This window comes from Pseudonaja textilis, chromosome 3 (assembly GCF_049901715.1).
Source record: "Pseudonaja textilis isolate UNSWEBS1 chromosome 3, rPseTex1.2, whole genome shotgun sequence".
NCBI classification, from domain to species: Eukaryota; Metazoa; Chordata; class Lepidosauria; order Squamata; family Elapidae; genus Pseudonaja; species Pseudonaja textilis.
In genome coordinates this window covers 107111808-107137544 of record NC_141992.1, presented here as the reverse complement: position 1 = coordinate 107137544, position 25737 = coordinate 107111808, and the positions used below count along the sequence as shown (strand labels likewise).

The following is a 25737-nucleotide window of genomic DNA, read 5'->3' as shown; positions in this document are numbered from 1 at the left end:
ATGCCAGGGGTCTGCAACCAGAAACACTCAAAGAGCCATTTGGACCAGTTTCCACACAAAACAAAACACAGGGCCCACAAAACCTGGGTGGGCGTGGCCAACTCGACATCACCCACTCCCACCCAGTCACATGAACCTCCAGCCATGCTTACCCAGGTTTTGTGGCTCCCTGTTTTCTTTTCTATGGGAAACAGATATCCGTCTCTCTCTCTCTCCTTCCCTGTTTCTCCCTGTTTTTCTCTTTCTCCCATCTCTTTCTCCCTCTATCTCCCCTTTCCCTTCCTCTCTCATCTCTTTCTCTCTCATCTCCCTTCCTCCCCATCCCTCTTTCTCCCTCTCTCCCTCTTCCTCCCTTCCCTCTCTCATCTCTTTCTCTATCTCCCTCTCATCTCTTTCTGTCCCCCTCATCTCTCTTTCTTTCTTTCTTTCTTTCTTTTTCTTTCTTTCTCTTTCTCTGTCCCGCTCATCTTTTTCTCTCGCCCCCCCCTCTCTCATATCTTTCTCCCTCTTATCTCCTTCCCTCTCATCTCTCTCTCATCTCTTTCTCTATCTCGCTCTACCTCCTTCTCTCCCTCTCATCTTTCTTGCATCTTTCTCTCTTTTTCTTTTTTTCTCCCTCCCTCCTTCCCTCTTTCCCCCACTCCTCATCCTCACTGTCAGCCTTCAAGATCTTTTCTACTGCTTTGCATCTTTTGGTTGCCATAAGTAATGGGGGGAGGGGATATGTCTGGGAAGAGAGCTGGAGGTGTTACATTCTTGTGTTGTATAAATGAGGAGTGTGGGGGGGGGAGTATAAATTCCTGCTCTTAAGTTTCTATTCCTCGCTTAGCCTTCTTTTCTCTGCGCAACTGCAAATCTTTATCAAAATATGTCAAGGTCAACGGACAGAGGCCTCATCACCACCTGAAGATACCCACATGACCATATCCAGAACTTTTAATTGGAAGAATCTTTTGAACTTTGCGGGGTGGGAACAATTCCATCACTTTGTATATGTGATCTGCGCGCCTAATTTCTCAGATTCAGAATTCTACCTGAAGCTACCACTTCAAATTTCAGTAAAAGATTTCTTTCCTCTAATCTGTGGAGTCTAAGTATTTCTTTCTTGGATTTTGAATGGAGCACAGATTGACATTATTCTGAATCTCATCACCAGCCCACCCGGAGAAAATATCCAGTTTTCTACCGAGGGGGTTTAACATCATGTCATCTCCAGCTAGTGACGAAGAGGACCTGGGAGCTGTGGCGGGGCAATCGTTGCTGATACCGGAGATGCCAGCAGCCGACTTGCTAGCCGATCTTACTCTGGAGGAAATTCCTGCTGAGAGGCCCAGATGGTCGTTGGGTGTTGGTTGGAAGGATCCCGACGAGCCCCCCTCCTGGAATCACCACGACCCGACGGCATGGGAGAGAGGAGCCATGGCAAGAGAAGGAAGGGAGAGAATTTTTGCTGGATCAAGCCAGGCAGCTCCTTAATGAAGCTTTTGGACAGCCTCACATCGCTCCAAGGTATGAGGGGGAAGGGGGAGCAAGTTCAGCCACAGACAGCCAGACTGCCCCCACCCCCATAGCTCAGCCTGCGCCAGTGCAGCAACCAGCTGCAGCCCCAGGGCCCCCAGCGGAAGGTGTGATCCCTAGAAGACGCAGAGCTCTTAAGCTGCCTCCGTTAGAAGTGAAATTTGGGGGAAAGCCCAAAGACTTGGGTTTCTTCCTAGCACAAGTTTGGAGCTATATGGAGGAATATGGGGAAGAGTTCACCTCTGAAGCAGCCAAAGTGAGATGTGTTACCAGGGCCCTGGAGGGAATAGCGGCAGAGTGGATGGTGACTTTGCATAATGATAACTCCCCCCAACTGCGGAATTACAATGTATTCATGACTGCGTTGCGGGCAAGATTTGAGGACCCACTGGTGGAGAGAAAGGCCAGGATCAGGATGAAAACCATAAATCAAGGGAGGAGGTCAGTGGCTGACTACACCCAAGAGTTTAGACAGCTGGCGTGCCATATCCGAGGCTGGTCCCAGGGAGCCCTGATAGAAGCCTACAAAGATGGTCTAAATGAAGACGTATACCAGATGTGTATCTCCAGAAGGGATCCCAATGATTTGCAACTGTGGTACTTGCTGGCAGAGGAAGTGGAGATAGATTTGACCCGAAGCAGACGCAGGGAGGTGCTAGATGGAGCAAGCCATCCCCCCCACGCTTCCAAGAGGCCCCTAAGCCTCTGAAGGGAGGAGTGATGACAAGACCCAGATCCACTGCCTGTTTTCGATGTGGGAAGGAGGGCCACCGGATTGCAGACTGCAGGGTCAAGTTGGATCCCAAGGGGGCGCAGAGAGGGGGGAGGAAACCTGAAAACCCCCCAGCCAAGCTTCACGAAACCACGCTAAAGACAGGGGAGGTTGTAGAGGTCGCCCCTCTAGTGGGAGAGTGGTTGGGATCTCCGACCTTCTTTGAAGAGAGTGAATCCGACTCGGAAGACGACTTCCTGGTAAGTCCATATAAGGGGCCCATGACCATTCCAGTAACATTAAGGGTACCCACTTCAGGGACCGAAGGGGAGATGCTAGCCTTGCTAGACTCTGGGTGCATGAGGTGTGTAATCAATATGAAAGTAGTTGAGGAAATGAGCATCAGACTGAGAACGTTAGAAACGTCCATAGCCTTTTGCCAATTAGATGGATCAGTGGCGGGAGGTTGCCCTGCACGCTTCATAACGGAACCCCTAGAGATGACCATGGGGGAGCATAAAGAGACTTTGTGCTTTATTGTGGCCCCTGGAATGGAGCAACCGTTAATAATGGGATTACCCTGGCTCCGCAAGTGGAATCCCCATGTGAATTGGAGGAAGGGGTCGCTGCGCATACGCACCAATCAGCGACCGGAAGGGGAGGGGCGATCCCAGCAGAACCTTCAGAATCTGGTTGAGCTAGCCTCCACGGGCACCCAAGATTTGCAAGGGGAGGAAAAAAATCCCGAAAGAATATTGGGACTTAAAGGAAGTGTTTAGTGAAAAGGCTTCAGATGAGCTTCCTCCTCATCGGTCAACAGATTGTAGTATTGAAATTTTGCCTGGGGTGATGCTCCCGAAACCGAAGCTATATTCGATGACACCACGGGAATTGGAAGAGTTGAGATCCTTTATCGATAAAAATTTGAAACGTGGTTTCATCCAACCTACTAGTCCTCGGGTAGCTGCCCCAGTGCTGTTCTGTGAAAAGAAAGATGGCTCCAAGCATCTGGTAGTGGACTATAGAAACCTCAACGCAATTTCCGTGGAAAACTTATACCCCCTCCCCCTGATGAAGGACATGCTAGCTCACCTGGCAAAAGGGAAAATTTTCACAAAGTTGGACTTGAGAGAAGCATACTACCGAATTTGGATTAAAGAAGGAGATGAGTGGAAAACTGCTTTTAACTACCCGATGGGTTGTTTCCAGTTCAACGTTCTCCTATTTGGACTACAAGGGGCTCCAGCCGTATTCATGCAGATGATCAATCAGGTGTTACATGAACATTTATACAAGGGGGTTTTGGTTTACCTTGTGATGTTCTTATTTATACGGAAACTTGGGATGAACATGTGAAACTGGTATGTTCAGTACTACAGAAACTGCGAGCCGCTAAACTGTCCAAATGTGAATTCCATCAAGAGAAAATCGACTATTTGGGGTATCGCACTTCATACGAGGGTATTGAAATGGACCCAGGGAAGGTGCGGGCGGAGTGGGCCCCACCGTGCATCCGAAAACAACTTCAAAGCTTCTTAGGATTTGCCAACTTTTACCGGCAATTCATCCTGTCTTTTGCTAAGATAGCAATGCCTATCACCAATCTCTTGAAAACCAAAGGGGAGGTGAAACCAAAGCCCAGCAAACCCCTGGAGTGGTCCATGGAATGCCAAGCCACCTTTGAAAAGCTGAAGTGACTGTTTGGTGCAGAACCAGTGCTAAAGCACCCAGACATGGATGCCCCTTTCGTGATCTAAGCCGATGCGAGTGGTGTGGCAGTAGGAGAGGTCTTACTTCAAAAAAGGGAACTCTACAACCCTGCACCTACACCTCCCGTAAACTGACTGAAACCAAAAGAAGGTGGGCTGTCTGGGAAAAGGAAGCTTTTGCAATTCGCTGGGCTCTACTGACATGGAGACATTTCTTGGAAGGAGTGAAACACCTGTTTGAGGTATGGACTGACCATAAGGACTTGGAGGCCTTAAAGACGCCTCGAAAACTGTCTCCTAAACAAGTTCGCTGGGCCCAGTATTTTAAGCGGTTCAACTTTTCACTGAAGTACATCCCGGGGGGGAGGAATTTTATGGCGGATGCTTTATCTAGACTGCCTCAATATAACAGTATTCGTCAGGAAGTGATATGGCTGATTGTTTCAACCAAACAGTTGGCCGCCCCAGTGGTCACTAAAGCGCAAAAGAAGAAACAAGAAGCGGATTTGTCGAGTGATCTGACGGAACAATTAAAGGAAGCCCTGAAACTGGATGAGTGGTTCCTGGCACATTCGAATAACTGTACAGTTAGAGATGGTTTGGCCTAGATGGGAGCGAAACTGTATGTACCAGAGACATTGAGAAGCCAAATATTGCAACAGGCCCATGATTCCAAAGCGGCTGGTCACTTTGGGTTTGTGAAGACCTTACACCTCGTTAAGCAACAATTTTGGTGGCCTTCGTTGAAAAAGGACATTGAGACTTATGTGGCTAGCTGCTCAGTTTGCGCCTCAGCAAAAAGGCCTCCTGGTAAGCCAGCTGGTCTGTTACAGAATGTGGCGAGGCCAACAGCTCCTTGGAAGGAAATTTCTATGGATTTTATAGTGGAGTTACCCGAGAGCACTGGACACACGGTTATTTGGGTAGTAACCGATTTGTTCTCCAAACAAGCACATTTCATACCTTGCTCTAAGATTCCCTTGGCAAAATCGTTGGCTAAACTATTCATATTACTTATATATAGACATGCATGCTGTTCCTGAACGTATAATTTGTGGCCGAGGGGTTCAATTCACCTCGAACTTTTGGAAGGAATTCTTGAAGTTAATAGGCTCCGCCCAGGGCCTAAGCTCCGCCCACCATCCCCAAACCAATGGGGCCTGTGAGAGAACTAACGCAGTGTTAGAACAATACCTCAGGTGTTACATTAATTATCAACAGGAGAATTGGGCTAACTTACTGCCATTTGCCAAGGTGGCATACAGCAATTCTGTCCATAGTAGTACTGGGTTCACCCTCTTTAAAGTGGCGTCAGGACAAGACTTTGTACCCATACCTGAGCTTCCTCGTGAAAGACCTAACATCCAGTCGCTAGACGAATGGATATCTCAACTCCAACTTAACTGGCCAGTTGCCCATAAAGCATTAGATGATGCACATCAATCTCATAAGAAGTTTGCTGATAAAAAGAGAACTCCACAGAAGTCCTATCAAGTGGGTGACAAAGTTTTCCCGTCCACCAGATATCTACAAACCACTCAAAAGTCGAAGAAACTTGGTCCTAAGTATGTAGGTCCTTTCACAATTGAACGAATCGTAAATCCTGTGACGGTCCAATTGACACTACCAAAAACTCTCCGACGAATTCACCCGGTCTTCCATGTTAGTTTGTTGAAACCTGAACACACTTCTGGTTTGAGACCCACCCAGACTGATCCTCCCATACCATTGCTGATTGAGGGTGAACAACATTTTGAAGTTAAAGAGATTTTGGACTCTCGTAAATGGAAGGGTCGTCTCCAATACCTCGTTGCTTGGAAACATTTCCCATCTTCCCAAGCTGAATGGGTCAATGAGAAGGATGTTAGAGCCCCTAAGCTGATCAAAGACTTTCACACAAAGTATCCTGATAAACCCTAGAAATGTATATGACTGTTAACCAGTGTTTTTTATGTTGTTCTCTCTTACAGGACTAACGTCTTTTTTCTAGGAGGGCCGAATGTCAGCCTTCAAGATCTTTTCTACTGCTTTGCATCTTTTGGTTGCCATAAGTAACGGGGGGAGGGGATATGTCTGGGAAGAGAGCTGGAGGTGTTACATTCTTGTGTTGTATAAATGAGGAGTGGGGGGGGGGAGTATAAATTCCTGCTCTTAAATTTCTATTCCTCGCTTAGCCTTCTTTTCTCTGCGCAACTGCAAATCTTTATCAAAATATGTCAAGGTCAACGGATAGAGGCCTCATCACCACCTGAAGATGCCCATATGACCATATCCAGAACTTTTAATTGGAAGAATCTTTTGAACTTTGGGGGATGGGAACAATTCCATCACTTTGTATATGTGATCTGCGCGCGTAATTTCTCAGATTCAGAATTCTACCTGAAGCTACCACTTCAAATTTCAGTAAAAGATTTCTTTCCTCTAATCTATGGAGTCTAAGTATTTCTTTCTTGGATTTTGAATGGAGCACAGACTGACACCCACCCCCACTTCCCAACCCACACACCCAGGGAATAACTAAGGAAATTCAGCCATGTTCTCTCTGTCTCTGGAAAGATACAAAAATAAACCTTGGGTTGCAAAAGGAGAGACTGTCAGGCTGTTACATCACAGTGCCACAAGGTTGCTGCTTTAGATCGTTGCATGCACTTCAGAAAAGCATCATCCCAAGTAGCTGCATACTCATATAGGCATGCATATGCATCCTGCAACTCGGTCCAAAATGGCCAGAAAATATAGTCCCTGGGCACCCCTGAAGATGCTTGGCAGGCAAAGTATGGGGCGACACATCACCACCACCCATCACCAAGGCAGCGACCACTGAATCCTTCCAAAACTGGGCAAAGGCAGAGAGAGAGGAGCAGACAGAACCGAATCTCTCTCTCTCTCTCTCTCTCTCTGGCTGACTACAGCAGGAAACGGCGGGTGGCTACTTCCAGCCTTGGTTGGGGCTGGATGTGCAACCTGCTCTCTGCCCCAAGAGAGAATTGCCAGGGGCAAGTGGGGCAGGGTCGCACTGTGGCTCTGCATCGTAACAGGCTCCAGGACGAGGAGGGCACCCAATCTCTCCCATTGTAAAGCATGCTTTCACTGTGCTGGCCATGGAGGGGGTACTGGGTCTTCCCCACACCTCATGCCAAAAGGAAAGCCAGCCATGATTCTTCTCCTAGAAACCCCCCTACCCTGCCCCCTGCTTCCTGCTCCCTTCCCCCTACCCCAACTCAATCCCACTTTGGGACAGAGGAGCGTGCACTGGAAACACATGTTGGGGCAATGTCGGAGCATGCCTTCTGACATTCCGGTGCTCAGTCTGCAACTCTCCACATTCCTCCAGACCCAGCTTGCTGAGGAGTGGGGTGGGCAGTCCTGATGCCTCCGCTGCCCCCCCCCCCACATGGTCCTAGCCATTGCTGCCTGGCTTCCTCAAAGGCATGGCACATTTCAAAGGGAACAGCTTGCATCTGGAGGTGCCAACCACTGGGGCAGCTGTAAGAGCCAGGCTAAGCCTCTCCACCATCCAACTCACCAATGGAGGTGCTTCTGTTGGGTCAGCCACCCCCCCCCCCACTCCACTGGGCTTTTGTACTCAGCACTCAGCCAGGGGAGGGGAGTGCTTCCCCACGCCACTCTCTTCTTTCTTTTGGCTCTGCCAATGAGGGAGGAAGGCCAAGCTTGGGGGATGGCCTCCACTCCACAAGATCTGCCCCTGCCATTCTCTCCCAGCCCTCTTTGCTGGCAGCAACAGCAAGTATTCAATGGAAGTAGAATGCTGTTGCCACACAAAGGCAAATACAGGGGCTCTTCGCTCCTGCAGTAAAGCTCCACCCATCACCACCATTGTGACAGGGTGACAGGGAGCCACAGCAGATGGGTGAAAGAGCTGCATGCAGGTCCAGACCCGTGGGTTGTTGACATCTAGTCTATGCCATCTATTAATTCCCTAGTCGCCTTATGTTCTTTCTGTATAATATCCTTTATGCTCATTTCCTCCTTATATTGCATCTTATATTGTTTTAATGAGTCTCACTTTTGGCCAATAGCCCAAGAACCCTTTATTCAAAGCAGAAGTTACTCTTCAGAATGCACACTAGTCACAGTCCTTTATGTTATGTTTATGTCCTTTATGTTTATGTTTAGGAGCCTCTGTGGTGCAATGGTTAGAGTGCAGTATTGCAAGCTACTTCTGTAGCCAGCTGCCTACAATTTGGCAGTTCAGATCCCACCAGGCTCAAGGTTGACTCAGCCTTCCATCCTTCCAAGCTGGGTAAAATGAAGATCCAAATTGTTGGAGGCAATATGCTGACTCTGTAAACCTCTTAATTTTCTCAATTTTATTTTAATTATCTCATCTCAATTCAAATCATTATATTTATACTTTTGACTGTCCTGTTTCAATTTCATATTTTCTTTTCTCATTAAACAAATTTTCTCCTGTAGTTACTAATTGGAGTATGACACCTTTATATCTTTTAATTTTACCCATTCAATTCTTATTTAAGCTTCAATATATAACTTGAGGTTATAACATTTAATATAATACATAACTTCCAATTGAATTCTACTTGGTACATTCTTAAAATACACACTATATTCTTCAAAAGTAATTATAAATATATGTAATTAAAACACTCATTCCATTCCAATTCAGTTCTATCATTAATATTTATTAAAATCTTAACATCTTTAACATTTCTTTTCAATTAAATATCATACTTCCTTGGGAACACTTATAAGCTTCCCGTAATTAATCCCCCCCCCATTTCTCTTCCCTTATATTTTATAAAACATTAAATAATTAAAATGTTCCCATCCTTTCCTAATTAAATTCTCTCATTCGTTTTATTTCCTTTATTTATTAACAAACATTTCACTAGATTACAATAACTATTTTATCCATCATTTTAATCATACATTGTTTCTTATTTTCTAAAATTATTTCTATTTCTAATATAACAATACTATCTTATGTACCTTTGCAGAATCCCTTTTTCAATTAAATTTTCACCCATTATCTCTAAATAGGCCCTGTTTCTCCATATCTTGTTTCTGTCCTTTATAACTTCTTTTCCTTTCCTTCTTCCCTCTCTTCTTTTCCCTCCCCTTTTTTTACCCCCTTGTCTCTCTACTTCTAATTCTCTCTTCTGTATTCCCCTCTTCTGTTGCTTTCTAATATTATACTTGTTTTTCAAACTATTCTTCCTATTCTTAGTTGTTTTTTCAAATCTTAAACTTTTCATTCTCTTTCCCCCCTTTCCTTTTTTCCCCCACATAAAGATGGCTTCTTCTTTGTCCCAATCTTCTTGTTCTGAAGGCATTTCTTGTTGTTTCTCATAGTTCCAGATCTCCATTCTAAGAATTGAAAAATGAAGCCAAAAGAACTTCTCCCTTCTTGTGCATCTTCTTTGTACTTTTAAAGTTCCATTTTCAGTTCTTCTAAAAGTAGTGCCATTTTAAACACTTTTAAACAACCACCCGATTGGTTTTAGTCATACAAATGCAATAACCAAAAATCCAGAGATCACCAAATAATCCAAATATTCCCAAGCTGTTTGTTCATGCTTCTTTTTTCACTTTCTCTTCCTGGGGTTCTATTATTTTGTTGCCAAGTTTCAGTTAAAATGTATCTTTTAGAAGTCTTGTTGAGGTTTTACTGTAAATACCTTTTAATTCCAGGCAGTCTCCTCCCTTTTTCCCAGATCCTGCCCTTTTATTCTTTTTCTCTCCTTTCCTGCTTTTAAAAGCTTTTAATTATCCAGAAATCTTTATTATCCCTTTGACATTTTATTTTCAGCTTAAATGCCTATTGATGTCAAAGTGGATTTTTTTTGTCAATTTCTTATTTAAACCTCTTAGCCGTCAGTATAGGGAAAGGGAGAGAAGAAGAAAAACCAAATCCTTTCCCTTTTCTCTCTCCTTCGCTGCTTCAAAGTCTTCTTTGGGAACAATGTTACTTTTTTTTAAGTTTAAATTCCAGTTTAAATAGTTTAAATTTTTAGTTTAAATTCCAGGGTACCTTAGTTGTTGCTTTTGCAGTTTAACCCGGTCAACCAAAACTTTCTCTTCTTATCTTCCTCCTGCACATTCTTTTCCAGTGGAGTTCTTCTTTGAGGTGGCCATTTCTGACCACCACTGCAACCATCTTCGGGAAAGGGAGTATTGGCCAGCTGAGGAGGAGAGATGCAGCTCACCTCAACCCTGCTGGCAGTCTCCTCCCCCCTTCACCACCTCTACGCGGTGGCTTAGCCCCGAAACCAGCCAGCTCGGGGCGCTCCAGTGGCGAGCATGGACCGAAACCGCGCACAATCATGGTTTTGGTCTGCCTGTGAAGAGGCTCAAACCGGAAGTTCCACCCAAGCCTTCTTAAATCACTTTTATAAGTTCAATCATGTAACATAACATCCAGTGGTCATTTCAATTAAATATCTTCCTTGTTCTCATATTTAAATCTCCAATGGCCTTAGGGTAGGTAAATGTAACCCAGTATTTTCGCAGTCCTTCAAATGAATGTTCCCAGGCTTGTATATTTTCCTCATCAGCAGTTGTTGCTTTTGAAAATGCCTTCTCAATACCATGTTTTCCCACTTTGAGAGTCCAATTTCCTATATTTTTGAAGAAGAAAGAAAAACATTTTCTCTCTTTTTAGTTCTTTTCCTTCTGGTTTGGTAATTTTCTAAAAGTGCTTACTTGCCTCTTTGACAAATAATTCTGAGTAAATAGTTTCCCTGAACTTTCTCTTGGGGCTGCATTTTAATAAAAAAGAATCCTCTCACCCAGTTCCACACTGTTCACCAAAATCCAATCCAGCATAAATCTTAGATGGTTTTTGGCTGTCCCGGCTTCATGGCAGCCATTTTGGGCTGTCTCTTCTCAGCGTGGCTGAGAGGGATGGAAAGTCCCGGGTCAGGCAGGAGAGATGCAGCTCTCCACAACCTCTCAGGGCACCCCTCTTTGCTTTGCCGGCTTTGGCTCCTTTCGGAGTCCACCAACAAGGAAAACTCGGCACGGGAGCGCGGAGACCCACTCCTTGTGCCCGATCTCACTGCGACATCAGCCAGAAGTTTTCACCCCCTGGGATGAACTTAATTTCATAAATGACTCCTTCTTACTTACTTTATAATTCTAAGTAACTGTACTTGCTGTAGAATAAATAAGACGAAGCTATATCTTGTTTGTTTGTTTAATATGCTGCCCATCTCTCTATCCAGAGTGACTCTGGGCAGCTTGCAATGCAATAAAAACAGAAATATAAAAACAATTATAAATATAGAAAAAGTTAAAATTATAGTAATTACGTCTATAATTTGAAAGTGCTTCTGACACAAAGATAGGAATTAAACAGAGAAAAAGAGCAAAAATCCAACAGCTAATGCAGAGAGGGGGTTGCACTTTCTTCTGTCACTGTACAAACCATTTCCAGCTTGAAGTGCCTCCATACAAGTTAGCCAAGCCAGCTCTTAAGGCCCTTTTGAAAAGCCAGATTTCACCTCTGGCAGCAGGATATTCCAAAAGGTGAAGGCCACAGCACAAAAGGCTTTTCTCCTAGATGCTGCCAACTGAAGTTTCTTGGCTGATGGGATCCTCAATAGGCCTTTTCCACTGGAATACAAGGGGCATACATTCCCACTGGGGCAAGACAGTTCTTTTCAGACCAATGTCATAAAAGGCTTTAAATGTAATAACCAACAACTTGAATTGGATACGGAAGCAGATCAGTAACCAGTGCTGCTCACATAACTGTGATGTTACATGTGCTATTCTAAGGGCTTCCAAAACTACCTACGCTGTTGCATTCTGAACCATTGTAGCTTCTGAATGTTCTTTAATATAGCCATTTAGGCACATTGCAGTAATTCAGAAAAGAAATGAAAAGGATATCCATGACTGAGCACAGGGTCTCATGATCAGGAAAGGGTGTAGCTGCCATACAACATGAAGTTGCACAAAGGTTCTCCTAGCAATGACTGCTACCTGCCCTTGAGCAGGAGTTGTAAATCTATGAGAATCTCCAAACTGCACTGGATCTATCTGGGTTAGTGCATCCCCATCTAGAACTAAAGATAATAGACCTCTGGATCCCAAGACTCCATGCGCCCATAGCTGCTCTATCGTACCATGATTCAGCTAAAGCCTGTTGTCTTCTATGCAGGCTCTCACGTCCTCTAGGCACTGCAAAAGTATAGTTATAGCATTACTTGGGTCATCCGGGATGGAAATATACAATTGAGTGTCATCAGTGTATTGGTGGTACTTCAATCTTGAGGCATTGGATGATCTCACTCAGCTGTTTCATGTAGATCAGGGGTGTCAAACTCAATTTTATTGAGAGCTGCATCAGGGCTGTGGTTGACCTTGGGGGGCCGGGGGGCATGGCTGACTGGGTGGGTATAGCTGACTAGGTGAGCATGGCCAGCTTGATGCCACTCCCCAAACTGCTGGCATGTTTCTGCTTCACATTGAGTAGACCAGGCTGAAGCCATGCTGGCCTAATTGGGTAGACTGGGCCGAAGCTACACTGGTCTTTCCTCTTCAAACCAGGTAGACCAGGCTGAAGCTTTGCTGGCCTGATCTTTCCTCTCTGCATAGGGTAGACTGGGTCGAAGCTTCACTGGCCTGATCTTTGCTCTCTTCATTGGATAGACTGGGCAGAAGTGACTTGAGGAGACCGGGCCGAAGTGACGTGGGTAGACCAGGATGACCCCACAGGCTGGATCCAACCACATTGCGGACCTTGAGTTTGACACCCTGATATAGATGTTAAAAAGGAATAGAGAGAGTACCAAGTCTGTGACACCTTATAAAGAAGCACCTGAACCTCTTATCCAGTTTGAGACATTGGTTCAGTTCCTTTCACCAAGGCCAGTTCTAAATACTGTTTAGTATACTGTACTGTTTAGTACAGTACTGTACTACCCAGTCCCAAATCCTGCAGTCAAACCAAAAGGATATCATGTTCGATGGTATCAGAAGCTGCTGAAAGGACAAGGAGAGCAAGGAAACTTTATTCCCATTCTTTTCATGCTAGAGATCATCAACAAGTGCAACTAGTGCCATTCTGCCCCATAACCAAGCTTGAAACCTGAATGAAAGGGGTTTAGATAATCTATTTCATTCAGGACCCTCTGGAGCTGCAATGCCACCACTTTTTCTACTACCTTTCTTAAAAATAAGAGATGTGAGACTGGATGAAATTTATGTAGAGTGATAGGGGTTAAAACAGTTTCTTAAGGAGTGGGAGGACAACAGACTCCTTAAAGGGAGTTGGGAATACCCCTCCTGCAGTGTACAGGAGTCAATACTGCCCCAACTTTTTATATGACCAAGAACACCCCTCCTTCACTGGTGTGTGTATGTGTTACACTGGCATAAAGTAGTGCTTACCTCATGTAAATATGAAATAATATGGATTAATAGTCTGGCATGAGGAATGGCAGGGAGGTCACATATCCAAGAACTACTACTATTCATAAAGAACTATTCATTAGAATAACATCCTTCTCTTCTTGATATATTTCTAAGTTTATCTGCACTTTCATAGCAATCCTTTGTATTCAGGAACTGCAGTAATTTGATATTAGAAATTAAAATCTAATTATAACTTACTACAAAATAATGAAGGGGTAAAAGAATAACAATATATCAGGCTTTGTCTTATTCTATTCATCACTGAAAAAAGGGCTTTCTTCTTCACTGCATTTTCAACCCACCCATATAAAAAATATGAAAAATAGAACACTATTTTCTGTATTTTCCCCCATATCCTCCCATGACTATTACCATACTGGTCAGATCACATGTGAAATATTATGCCCAATTTAGGCTTTCAAATTTGAAAGATGAACTAAACAAAAGGACAAGAATCGAATTGAAGTTTTGAATCTATTTACTTTGCAGGAGGGAGATAGTGATCTTCCGGTAGGTGAAAAACTATCATGCAAAAAATATTTACACCATACCTTTCAAAGATCCTGAAGCACCAGAAAACTACTAGAGGACTGAAAAAGAGCAGATGTAGTTCTAATCTTCAAAAAAGGAAGAAAAGAATGGATCCAGAAAACTACAGACCAAGAGCCTGACATCAATATCTAGGAAGATCCTGGAAAAGACAATCAAGCAACATGCATTTGACAAAGTAGACTACAACCTACTTCTTGGTAAGCTAGAAAAAAGAGGAATAGATAGCATCACCATCAGATGGATTTGTAACTGGCTGACAAACTGTACTCAATGAGTAGTCCTTAATAGTATTACATCTACATGGAGGGAAGTAAGCAGTGGGGTACCACAAGGTTCTCTCCTAGGCCCAGTACTCTTCAGTATCTTCATAAATGAGTTAGATGAGGGAATAGAAGGGGAACTTATCAATTGCTGATTATACTAAGCTGGCAGGAATAGCCAACCTTTTAGTTGATAGGCTCAAGATCCAGATGGATCTTGACAGACTTGAACATTGGGCCCTATCTAACAAAACGAAATTTCATTTACAGAAAAGTAAAGTCTTACACTTAGGCAAGAAAAACCAAAAGTACACAATATAGACTGGGTGAAACCAGGCTTAATAGCAGTAACTGTGAGAGGGATTTTGGAATAGTGGACAACTAATTAAACATGAGTCAATAGTGTGCAGCAGCAGTCAAAAAAAGCCAATGCAATCCTGAGTTGCATTAATAGAGGGATATAATCAAGATCAAGTGAGGTACTAACACCACTCTATGAAGCCTTAGTAAGACCATACCTAGAATACTGCATCCAGTTTTGACCACCACACAATAAAAAAGATGTTGAAACTCTAGAAAGAGTGCAGAGAAGAACAACCAAGATGGTTAGGGGACTGGAGGCTAAAACATATGATGAACGGTTGCAGGAACTGAACATGGCTAGTCTAGTGAAGGACCAGGGGAGACAAAAATGTTCCAATATTTGAGGGGCTGCCACAGAGAGGAAGAGGTCAGGCCCAGACAAGGAATAATGGTTGGAAACTGAACAAGGAGAGATTCAACCTGGAAATAAGGATAAATTTTGTGACAATGAGAGCAATCAACCAATGGAACAGCTTGCCTTCAGAAGTTGTGAGAGCTTCATCATTGGAAGCTTTCAAGAAGAGACTTGACTGCCATCTGTCAGAAATGATGTAGTCTCCTGTTTGGGCAGGGAAATGGACTAGATGACTTACAAGGTCCCTTCCTACTCTGTTAATCTGAATTAAATATAAAAACACATCTGCAAACACCTAAACATAAGCAAAACTATTACTAGAAGCCAGCATGGATTTGTCAAAAACAGATCATGCCAAACAAATCTTATTTCATTCTTTGACAAAGTGACTAAATTAGTGGACCAGCAAAATGTTGTGGATATAGTTTGCTTTGACTTTGGTAGGGCATTTGACAAAGTAGACCACAACCTTTCTTGGTAAAATAGAAAAATGTGAGATAGACAGTATCACCATCAGAAGTATTTGTAACTGGCTGATCAAATGAACTACATCTACATGGAGGGAAACCTGCAATGGGTACTCCAAGGTTCTGTCTTAAATCCAGTACTCTTCAACATTTTCATAAACAATTTAGATGAGGTGATAGATGGGGAACTCATCAAATTTGCAGACAACACTAAACGGGGGGGGGGGGGGATAGCCAACACAAAAGAAGATAGGCTCAAGATTCAGAAGGTTGACAAACTTGAACCCAGGGGACTATCCAACAAAACGCAATTCACAGTGGTGAGATAAGTAAAATTTTACAGTTAGGCAATAAAAACTAAATGCACAAATGTAGAATTGGTGGTACTTGGATCAACAGTAATAAGTGTGACACAGATCTAAATGTCCTAGTGGACAACCACTTAAGTAGGAACAATGTGCAGCAGTTGCAAAAAAGCCAATGCAGTCCCAGGCTGCATCAACAGAGAAGTACTAATGTTGCTCTATACTGCACTAGTAAGACTTCATTTGGAATACTGCATTCCAAGTGTTTGGTCACCACAATCCCCCCTCCAAATATTGAGATTTTAGAACAGGAGTATCAAACTTGCATGTATCCCAACTTCCCCCCCTTCGCTAAACCAGGTGTGGGCATGGCCAGCGCATTATACATCCAGCCTGTGGGCTGCAAGTTTGACAGGCCTGTTCTAGAAAAAGTGAAGAGAGCAACGACAATGATTAAGGGATGGCAGCTAAAGCATACAATGAACAGGTATGGGAATTGCGTGTGTCTTGTCTAACAAAGAGAAGAACGAGGAGTGACATGATAGCAATCTTCCAATATTTGATGGGCTATCACAGAGAAGATGGGGTCGGCCTATTCTCCAAAGTATCTAAGGGTAGGACAAGAAGTAATGGATGGAAGCTTATTAAAGAGAAATTCAACTTAGAATTAAGGAGAAATTTTCTGTTGTTAAGAACAATTCATCCGTGGAAAAACTTGTCTTCAGAAACTGTGGGTGCTCCATCACTGGAGGTTCTTAAAAAGAGACCGTATAGCCATTTTAACAGACAACAAACTCCTGCTTGAGCAGGGATTTGGAATAGAAGATCTCCAAGGTCCCTACCATTTGTCCTATTCTTTTTTTGTTATTCGGTTTTTCTGCTATTCTTTTTCTATTGAAGGCAGAATGTGGAATGTGGCAGAATACATTGTAATAATAAAACAAAGATACAGCATAATAAAAATACTAGAATACAAATATAGGGTACTGGTAATAAAACAAGTGAGAAGCTTGTGAGAACAATATAAATAATGTTTAAGGAGGAGACCAAGTCAATCTATAGGAGATGCAATTCTATCTGCATGGAATAGTGACTGAAAGATTTTGTCTTTTGTCTAGATAATTTAATAAGACCTTTGAAACTGCATGGTCATATCCACACAAACAGTTTTGAAATATACTATATACTACACTTATATTGTAATATAATTTGTTGAACAAATACAAAAAATGATATGGGAAGTATTTCTTCATTTATTCATTTTTTTTCAAAAAACAAAGGGCAAATTTGTTATGTTCTTAGCATAAAAATACAATTTTCCTTTTTCTATGAAACATTTTAAACTTTTCTTAAGTAAACCTCAGATATTGCATTCCAAGCTACTTCACAGAAGCCTATCTTCCTTCTGGACATTATTTCCCAGAATCTATAAGACAAGAAAGAGAAGATAGTTCCCACATATGGATTCTTTCCTTTAAAATATGAGAATTAATCCCAGCAAATTTCATTTCATAGGAAAGTGGCCAAGCAGCAACTTTCCTAGGCTGCCCACCATCTAAATCTGAATGGGATGAGATTTTTCTATTATGGGACAGACCAGGGGATCTCTTTTGTATCGGGAAATGCTGCATTTCAGCAGTAAAAACTTCTAACTACCGGTTTTCTGAACTGCTTAGAAAGTTAACAAGGGGTTTTATAGAACCGGTCATAACTGGTAGAATCCCTGAAGTAGCCCCAATATGCAAGGAAAAAGTAAGGAAGGCTAAGGCCGAGAAGGAGCTAAAACTTGCAATAAATAACAAGAGGAAAGTCAAGCAAATGGCTGGTCCACTAGGGAGTAGTGATGGACAGCAGGGAGAAGGCAGAACTGCTTAGTTCTTTTTTTGTATTTGTCTTTACACAAAAGGAAAAAATAGTCCAACCTGTCAAAAACAGCATTGTGGGAGACAGAAAAGGAACGCAGATCAAAGTAGGTAAGGAATTGGTTAGAGAATACATAGTTGTTCTCAATGAGTTCAACAATCCTGGGCCCATTTAGCAGGGGGGGAAATGGTAGAAGGAGGAAATTCTGTGTAAGAAATTTGTTATGAATTAGAATTTTTCATTTAAGGAAAATTAAAATTAGGTAACTGAATAGTTTTAATTTTTTTAAAAAGTAGACTGTAATAAATACAGAACAATCATATGCAAAATTCCATACCAGTACAACTTAATGAGAAAAGGAGGCCAAGATTCTGGGGTTCCTTAAAAGGATACTAAAATGCTCTTACTATTAAGAAGCAATTATAATTAGGGGATACGGTTACAAGCAGATGAAGCCATTACGGCTCCACAAAAAGTATATTAAAATCTTCCAATCAAAAAAGCCACATCTTTCCCACATAAGGGAAAGAACAACTTTCACCAAGCAGAATCTATAAAGAGAACTTGGATTTACAGAGATGGAGTTAGAAAACCTAAATTTTAAAATAAACTAAAGAGAAAACTGAGAACAACATCATAGAAAGACTTCTTCAGGCACCCTCAGTACAATACATTTTAGTTGCTCAGGAAGCTGGTAATCGTCACTGAACAACAATAATTGGGACTGGAATTTCTATTGCTAAGCTATAAAGCACAACATTGCATGATTACATTGTTTAACGACAACAGCAATCTTGCCAATGTGGCACACGAAATTTTATATGCAAAGTGGCTGCTGACAAATGGGAGAGACCTACCCAAATAACTTGTAACCTTCCCCATTGACTTTGCTTATAGGAAGTCAGCATGGAAGGTTGCAAATGGTGACCATGTGACTGCAGGGTTGGTATGATCGCTGGAACTTCAGAGACTAGTTTAAATACCACTTGTTCAGGACCACTGTAACTTTGAACAGCTGCTGAATGACTGGTAAATAAGAATTATCTGTAGATCTCAAAAAAAGAGAGAAGCTTTTCAGTTCTGTCTTTCTCAGTCTTTTTTATTCTAATGTTATTTTATTCTAACATGTGAAGAAGCCAAATTCTAGGTAAGAGTGGACAGAAAAAGACAAAACATATTTATAGAATTTGAATCTGCAAGCATGTGATACTTGAATCAGATTTGGAATGGACCATTCAGCAAATCCAGCTCCCTGTTTAATAAAGGAATAATAATTAATACCCCCCCTTAATCCTATTAAATGAGAAAGCCCAGCATCTCTTTGTGCAATTGATTCCATTGCTGAATTGGTCTTTATCCTCACTGCCTTTTTCTGAATATGTTCCTTTTTGTCTGAATTCTTCTTAGTGTGATGTCTCTGATGTAATAATCAGAAGTGGCATTTGACTAGAATTAATAGAAAAAGAAGGTTGGAATCATCTGTCACTGTCTCCTGCCTAGTGGGAAAGTTCTCATACTATCTGTTGATTAAGATTCTCAGTCATCTAGGTAAAGTTGTCTGGAAAATAGAATCATGGCAACTGGACTTTGTATTTTATTTTTCATTTCAGACATCTCATATTAACCTTGACAAATGATTACCCAATTTTCTTGAAAACCTTCAGTAATGGAGCACCAATCCCAGCCCTGCTTCAAACTCATTATGTATTACAACACTATTATTGGAACACAGTTACCATTTCTCCCTTCAGAAATATCTTCTTTAGGCTAAACATACTTTTAACCGTTCTTTGTACTCCTGAACTTGATAGTATAGCTTTGTTGATGTAGCCCAAAACTGCAGTGGCTGTTTTGCAGCTGTCGTACATTGCTGACTCATGATGAATCTGTAGTTTACCAAGTTCCTACTTTATCCATCCTTGTTTTCTCTCAGCTGCTTTTGATACCATTAACTAGCCAGCTCAGTGTTTTGAGAATTGGGGGCAGTGTTTTATGGTAGTTCTATTCCCGTCCCCCAGACCGGTTCCAGTCAGTGTTGGTTGGGGAAGAGACCATTCTGTAGGCCCCTCCAGTGTATGATACTACTGTATAGGTGTCTACTTTCTGTCTCCACTTTTCAACTACCACATTAAACTTCTAGGTGAAGGCATTCATAGAACATAGAATATAGGATTGGAAGGGAACTTGAAAGTCTTCTTGTCCAATTCCTGCCCATGGCATTTATTTGCTTGTTTGGAGATTGGTATTATCAATATGCTGATGATACCCAATTACAGGTAGTCCTCAATTTACAACCATTTATTTAACACTGGTTCAAAGTTATAATGGCTTTGGAAAAAGTGACATGACCATTTCTCAAAGTTATGACCATCGCAACATCTGCTGTTATTTGATGAAAATTCAAGTGCTTGGCAACCAGCTTGCATTTACAGTACAAAGGTTGCAATGTCCTACAAACCAGGGGTCGCCAATCTTTTAGACCTCAGGGACCACCAAACTCATAATTTTAAATCCCAGGGACCACTAATATGAATTTTGACTGACGGTGGCTTGCTGACATTGGTGTGTGTGTGGGGGGGAGAGAGAGGGAGGGAGGGAGGGAGGGAGGGAGGGAGAGAGTGAGTGAGTTCTGATCTAACCTCTCTCTCCCCCCTCTTTCTCACAGGGCAGGGATGGGATTCAAATTTCTTAATAACCAGTTCTGTGGGCGTGGCCTAATTTGTGGGAGTAGCTTGGTGTCATGTGACTGGCTGGGCATGACTTGTATGTAAATATTATATTTATGTAAATATTGAATTTTTTATTAAAAAAAGAGCAACTTTTACCCAAAGTCAAGCAAAGCAGGCAGGCAGATTGAGTTGCTCACAGAATCACAGATTAATTCCGAGATCTATCTTTCTGCTATCGGCTACCTGCACTGAATAATAGAAGTTTCAGTTCTAAGGAAGATTTGGCTCTGCTTCAAAGCAGAGCCGAAGATCTAAAGATTAGCTAGAAAGCAAGAAATGCAACAATTTCCTGCTTTCTAACTAATCTAAATCTCCTGGCACAGCAGAACAGCTGATGGTCGGGGAAAAAAAAGGAAAATAGCAACTTAGCAAGCAAGTTTGCCAGGGAAAGGAGTGAGTGGGCAGGGAGGGTTCCCGCGGGCCATGTGGGCTGCTCAGCATTATCTGTATATATAGCCAAAATATTGCAATGGAATTTGGACTGGGCAGATGTGCCACCCTTATCATCAACAGGGAAACTGAAGGAATCAAAATGCCCTATGGAAATATCACCAAGAGTCTGGATAAACTCCTGGGCTGCTTCTGAGGCCACACCTAGGGATGGCAGGTTGAAGTCCCACAGAACCATGGGTCAGGGAACTCCATTATTACCCTGGGGATCGCCTCTAGCAGCTCAGGTAAAGAGGTTGCTACACAGCAGGGAGGCTGGTACAAAAGCAACATTCCCAACTGACCTCGTGAGCCCAGCTTCAGAAACAAGATCTCACAACCATAAACTTGGAGAGAAGGGCTGTTGGTCTTACCTTATGCTCTTTTTCGGTGTGGCTGAGGGAGAAGCCAAGGATGGGTTGACACATGCCTTTCTGCCAGAGACTGGGTCATCAAAATTTTAGCCATGTCTCTCTGTCACCTGTCTGAGTCCCCTGTCTGAGTTTCAATGAAGGCATAGCCATTTGTTCCTGTGTTGGTTCTAGCCACACCTGGATTCTGGGACCAGATGGTCACCAGGGTGGGGTTGGATTCTCCCTCAGCACACTGAGAAGGAGTGTATCAGCTAAGACCAATGCACCTTCTCCAATGTGCTGCCGAGAGAATCCAAGGATGGGACATACCAAAGTCAGCTGTCCTAAGGGTGGGTAGCAGTCTGTTCCTGAGTCCCTGACTCCTTGTGCACCTTTTGAAGCACCCACCTGCTGAAGGCAGCCTCAGCTGAGGCAAAGGCGTCCAGTTTGTAGTGTCTAATAAAAGGTGTTGAGGAGGACCATGTCACTGCCCTACAGATTTCCTTGATAGAGGCCTGTCATGGCTGCGCTTCTGGTCGAATGGGCTGTTCACTCACCTAGGCACTGGAAGAGCTTGAAACTTGTAAGCCTTGGCAGTGCATGCCTGAATCCACCTGCCTATGGTCGATGGTGTGACCTTGGTACCCAGCGTGAAGGCTGGAAGGATATAAACAAGGATTCAGTTTTTCGAAGAGAAGCTGTCCTCTTTATGTAAATACAGAGGGCCCTCCTTACGTCCAAGGTGTGCCATTTCTTCTCCAGTGCGTGAATTGGGCCTGGGCAGAAGTCTTATATATTATTTCCTGAGCCCTATGGAACCAGGATTTCACCTTGGGCACAAAGGACGGATATAACCTCAGGACCACCCTGTTCGAGTGAAAGGAGTCCTCTCTTGTAGAGAGGGCCGCCAGTTCTGATATTTGCCTCGCCAAAGTGATGGCCACGAGAAAAGCAATCTTGAAAATTAAGAAGCACAGAGTGGTTGTCCACAGCAGCTCAAAAGGCGCAGAGGTGAGTGCCTGTAGTACTTTGGACAGGTCGCAGATGAGGTACCTGAGTGCTACAGGAGGTTTTAGGTTATCTGCATGTCTAATAAAGCTGCGCACAATCGAGTGCTGAGCAAGGGTCTCCAGATCCCCACATGTTAGCACCATGGACAGAGCAGCCACTTGTCTGCAAATGGTGTTAGGGGACAAACTCTTGTCCAGCCCTTCCCATAGGAAATCCAGGATCTGTGGAACAGATACTGAAGTAGAATCAATGTGACTCCTGGAGCAACATCTGCAGGATTTCCAGGTCGCATCATAGATTCTATTAGTCGGTCTCTTGGAGGCTTGAATAGTCTGTATCACCTTCATGAAGAATTTGTTCTTCCTCAGAACACTCCTCTCAAGTGCCAGATGGTCAGCTGGAGCCACTGTGGCTCTGAATGGATCAAGGCCCCCTGGCTGAGGAAGATTCTGTCCTGAGGAATCCTCCAGGGATGGGATACTGAGAGGCTGACCAGATCTGTGTACCATGGCTGTCTGGGCCAGTGGGGAGTCATTAGCAGGATCTTCGGCCTCTCTGCTAACACCTACCTGATTACCCCCAGAATGAGAGAAAGATGGGGGAAGGCATACAGTAGCCCTTTGGGCCACAGACTGTGGAGTGCACTGACCCCTTCTACACCTGGTGTTGCAAATCTGGTGAAGAACCTAGGTAACTGGGAGTTCACCAGGGTGGCAAACAAGTCCAGGATCTGATGGCCGAACCACTCTGAAAAGGTCTGGGTGCAGGCACCACTCAAAGTGGTCTACAGTGGTCCTGCTGAGCCAGTCCACCTGCACATTCGTTATCCCTGAGATGTGCCCCGCCTGATGGAGAGGAGGTGATTCTCCACCCAGAGTCCTAATTGTTCCACTTCGCACATGAGGGACCTGGAGTGGGTGCTCCCCTGGAGAATGATGTGAGCCTTGATGGCTACATTGTCTGTTAGAAGTAGGATATGGTGTCCAGAGACAGTGTCCTGGAATTGACAGAGGGCCAAGTGTGGTGCCTGGAGGTCCAGTCAGTTTATATTGTTTCTCAGATCTGCCTGAGTCTAACGCCTTTGTGCCAATTGGGACTGGAGGTGGGTGAACAGATGTTGGATTGTAGTGTCCATGAGGCCTCTCCTGATGTTGTTTTTGGAGAAGGGGAAACGGATGAAGTGCCTCGGGGGTGTGGAGAGGAATTTGAATGTGAGGCCTAGTCTCACCGTGTTTAGGACCCAAGTATATGCCGTTGTCATCTCCAATTGGTCTGTAAATAGGCCTAGGTGCCCGCCAATGGGAGAACTGGCCTGGGAATCACTTGGAGTGACGAAAGGGATGACTTCCTGACCCACAAAATAGCTGCTTGGCCTGGAATTGTTGCCTAGATTTGTCCTGAAAACCGGATCTGTCCAGTTGGCAGTCAGGTATCTGAGAGTAGGGGCGCTGAAATTGAGAGGTGCCAAGTCCAGTGTTTGTCAACCAAAAGATCAGCCTACGAAAGTACAGCGAGAGTCGGTGGTCTGCTTGCCTGCCCAAGGAAGGTAGAACCTTCCTCTTGTCCTTGTTTTCTACAAGGATTGGATCCAGGGCCTCCCAAATAGTCTGTTCCCTTTATAGGGTGCAGAGGCTAGTCTTCACTTAGACCTCACATATGCCTGCCAGTAGCGAAGCCATAGCAGATGACGGAATATTATTGAGGAGGCAAGGACCCTAGAGACAAAACAAGCTGCATGCAAGGTAGCGTCGGCCGAAAATTTGGTTATTGCCACCAGCTTGTTGATATCTTGGTGGAGCTGAATCTCCTAAGGTGACACTCTTGCTTGTAGCTAGTGAAGCCAGAGCAAAGAGGTCCTGTTAAAAAATGAGGTGGCCGTCACTGCTTTGACCACCCAGGTAGCCGCCTGATGGGTCTTGCAGAAGTTCAGTTCCGCCCGCATGTCCTCTGTCTTCAGGATCTCCGCTATGTCATCAGACAGAATGGTCAAGGCCTCCACTGTTGGCAATTGGACTGCCTCCAATTGGACTGAGGTTTGGGGCCATATTAAAAAACTTTTTTTATCATTTCCACTTGGAGTGGGAAATGACCCTGGTTGAGCCCATTGCCTCTGGACTATGTCCAGAAACAGTTTGGGTGAGGGAATGTCTTCCTGTGCCATAGTTGGTTCTGAAAACAGATGGTCACTTGGGTCCTGGAGGCCCAAGGTTGCCTCTGTTGAATGAGACTCAACTCCCATATAAGCCGTGGTTTTGGCTTTATGCAGGACTTGAAGAGGGCTAGATGGAAGAGTCCTGGAATGTTGGGGGATCCTGAATGACATCTTCATCTTCCAATAGAGCCTGGTCCCTCTGGTCTCCACCTTCCAAGAATGAGTCTGCACTCCTCATGGAAGGGCTGGGACATGGAGGTCCCTGGAAACTTGGCACATCTGTGGGGAGCTGAGGTAGCTGACAGATATGCAGGGAAGGTTCAGATGCCAGGGAGACAGATTGGTGTTTTTGCTGCAGACCCATAGCAATCCCATGTGATATGGCCTCTGAAATTAGGATTTTCATTTTCCCAGATAATTTCCCCTGGCTCTCCCTTGGACACAGCCCTACTGCAATGGGGGTGAATGTGGCCTCAGGAACATTGACCCTGCCTTTAGATTGAAGCTCTCCTTCTGCTGTTGCTAGGCAGGAAAAAGGAGAAAAATCATTGGTGCCTGTGGCTGAATAGATTGCTCTCTGTTGCCCTCTGGTGACCAAGCCTGCTGAACTGCAGTACTTGAGTCAAGCAATGGTTCCTGCTGCTGAGAGTCAGAAAAGACAGGAGCTGTCTGAGGGGATGCCTCCCCCGCTGCTTGCTTTTCAGCTCTGGAGATTTGTTTCTCTAGTGCCTTTTGGTGCCTTCTGGCATGCTTCTCTTCAGCTTTAGAAGCCTTCCTTGGATAAAGGGCTTTTGCCCTTATTTTATCAGCTGCTCCTTTGCTAGCCGATTTAACCTTCCTGGAGCTTTGCCTTGCGGGCTTGAGTGGCACAGGGAATGTGACTGCCCCACGTAGTCTGCTGTCACTGTGTGTTCCACCATTTTGACAGCTCTGGCCCCTGTGACAGGCAGCTGACTCTACGAGGATCACTGCTGCCTGAAATGAGCCTGGCAATGACACTGATCCATTCCTAAAGTCCACAGATCGAGCAGGGGTTTACAGTGGTGGCAACTGTTCCAGACGGATTGGGCAAGCCAGCGCACTCACAAGCGGCATTAAAAAGCACGCTTTTCTCCAGTCAGAGTTCAATTGGGGCAGCGGCCACTCCTGGTGGGCTGGGTGAGCCAGCATGCTTCCACGTGGCTAGAAAGTGCTCACAGGCATGAGTGGCGTCTCTGGAGAGACCCGGGTGAGCCAGCCAAAGGTTAAATCAACTGGTGGTCCAGTTGTGATGGTGGCTGGTGCTGAAGAGCAGGGAAGAGCCAGTTAAGTTCAATGCAGCAGTATTGGCAAAGCCGAAAGCCGAACTAGCACGGCAGCTGGCTGCCTCTTTGTTCACTATCAAACCAAATGTCAATTCAAACCCGTCGGGAGAAGCCAAGAGCCTTCTGCTTTAAACTTCGGTCAATCTTGCCAACGTTTCTTAGGGCCAAGACTTTGTCAAAACTGGGGATTCAGATAGGCGAGAGAGGAGTGGCTAAAAGTTTGATGACTCAGTCTCTGGGCAGAAAGGCATGT

The 25737-nt window shown here is 44.0% G+C and overlaps 1 protein-coding gene and 1 pseudogene across 5 annotated transcripts in view; both read right to left on the bottom strand.

Annotated features, from left to right (window-relative positions):
- PCDH1 (protocadherin 1) overlaps positions 1-25737 on the bottom strand; it is a 276302-nt gene that overhangs the window by 135755 nt on the left and 114810 nt on the right. The gene's annotated exons all lie outside the window — the stretch shown is intronic.
- Positions 23347-24357, bottom strand: LOC148126265 (lamina-associated polypeptide 2-like; annotated as a pseudogene).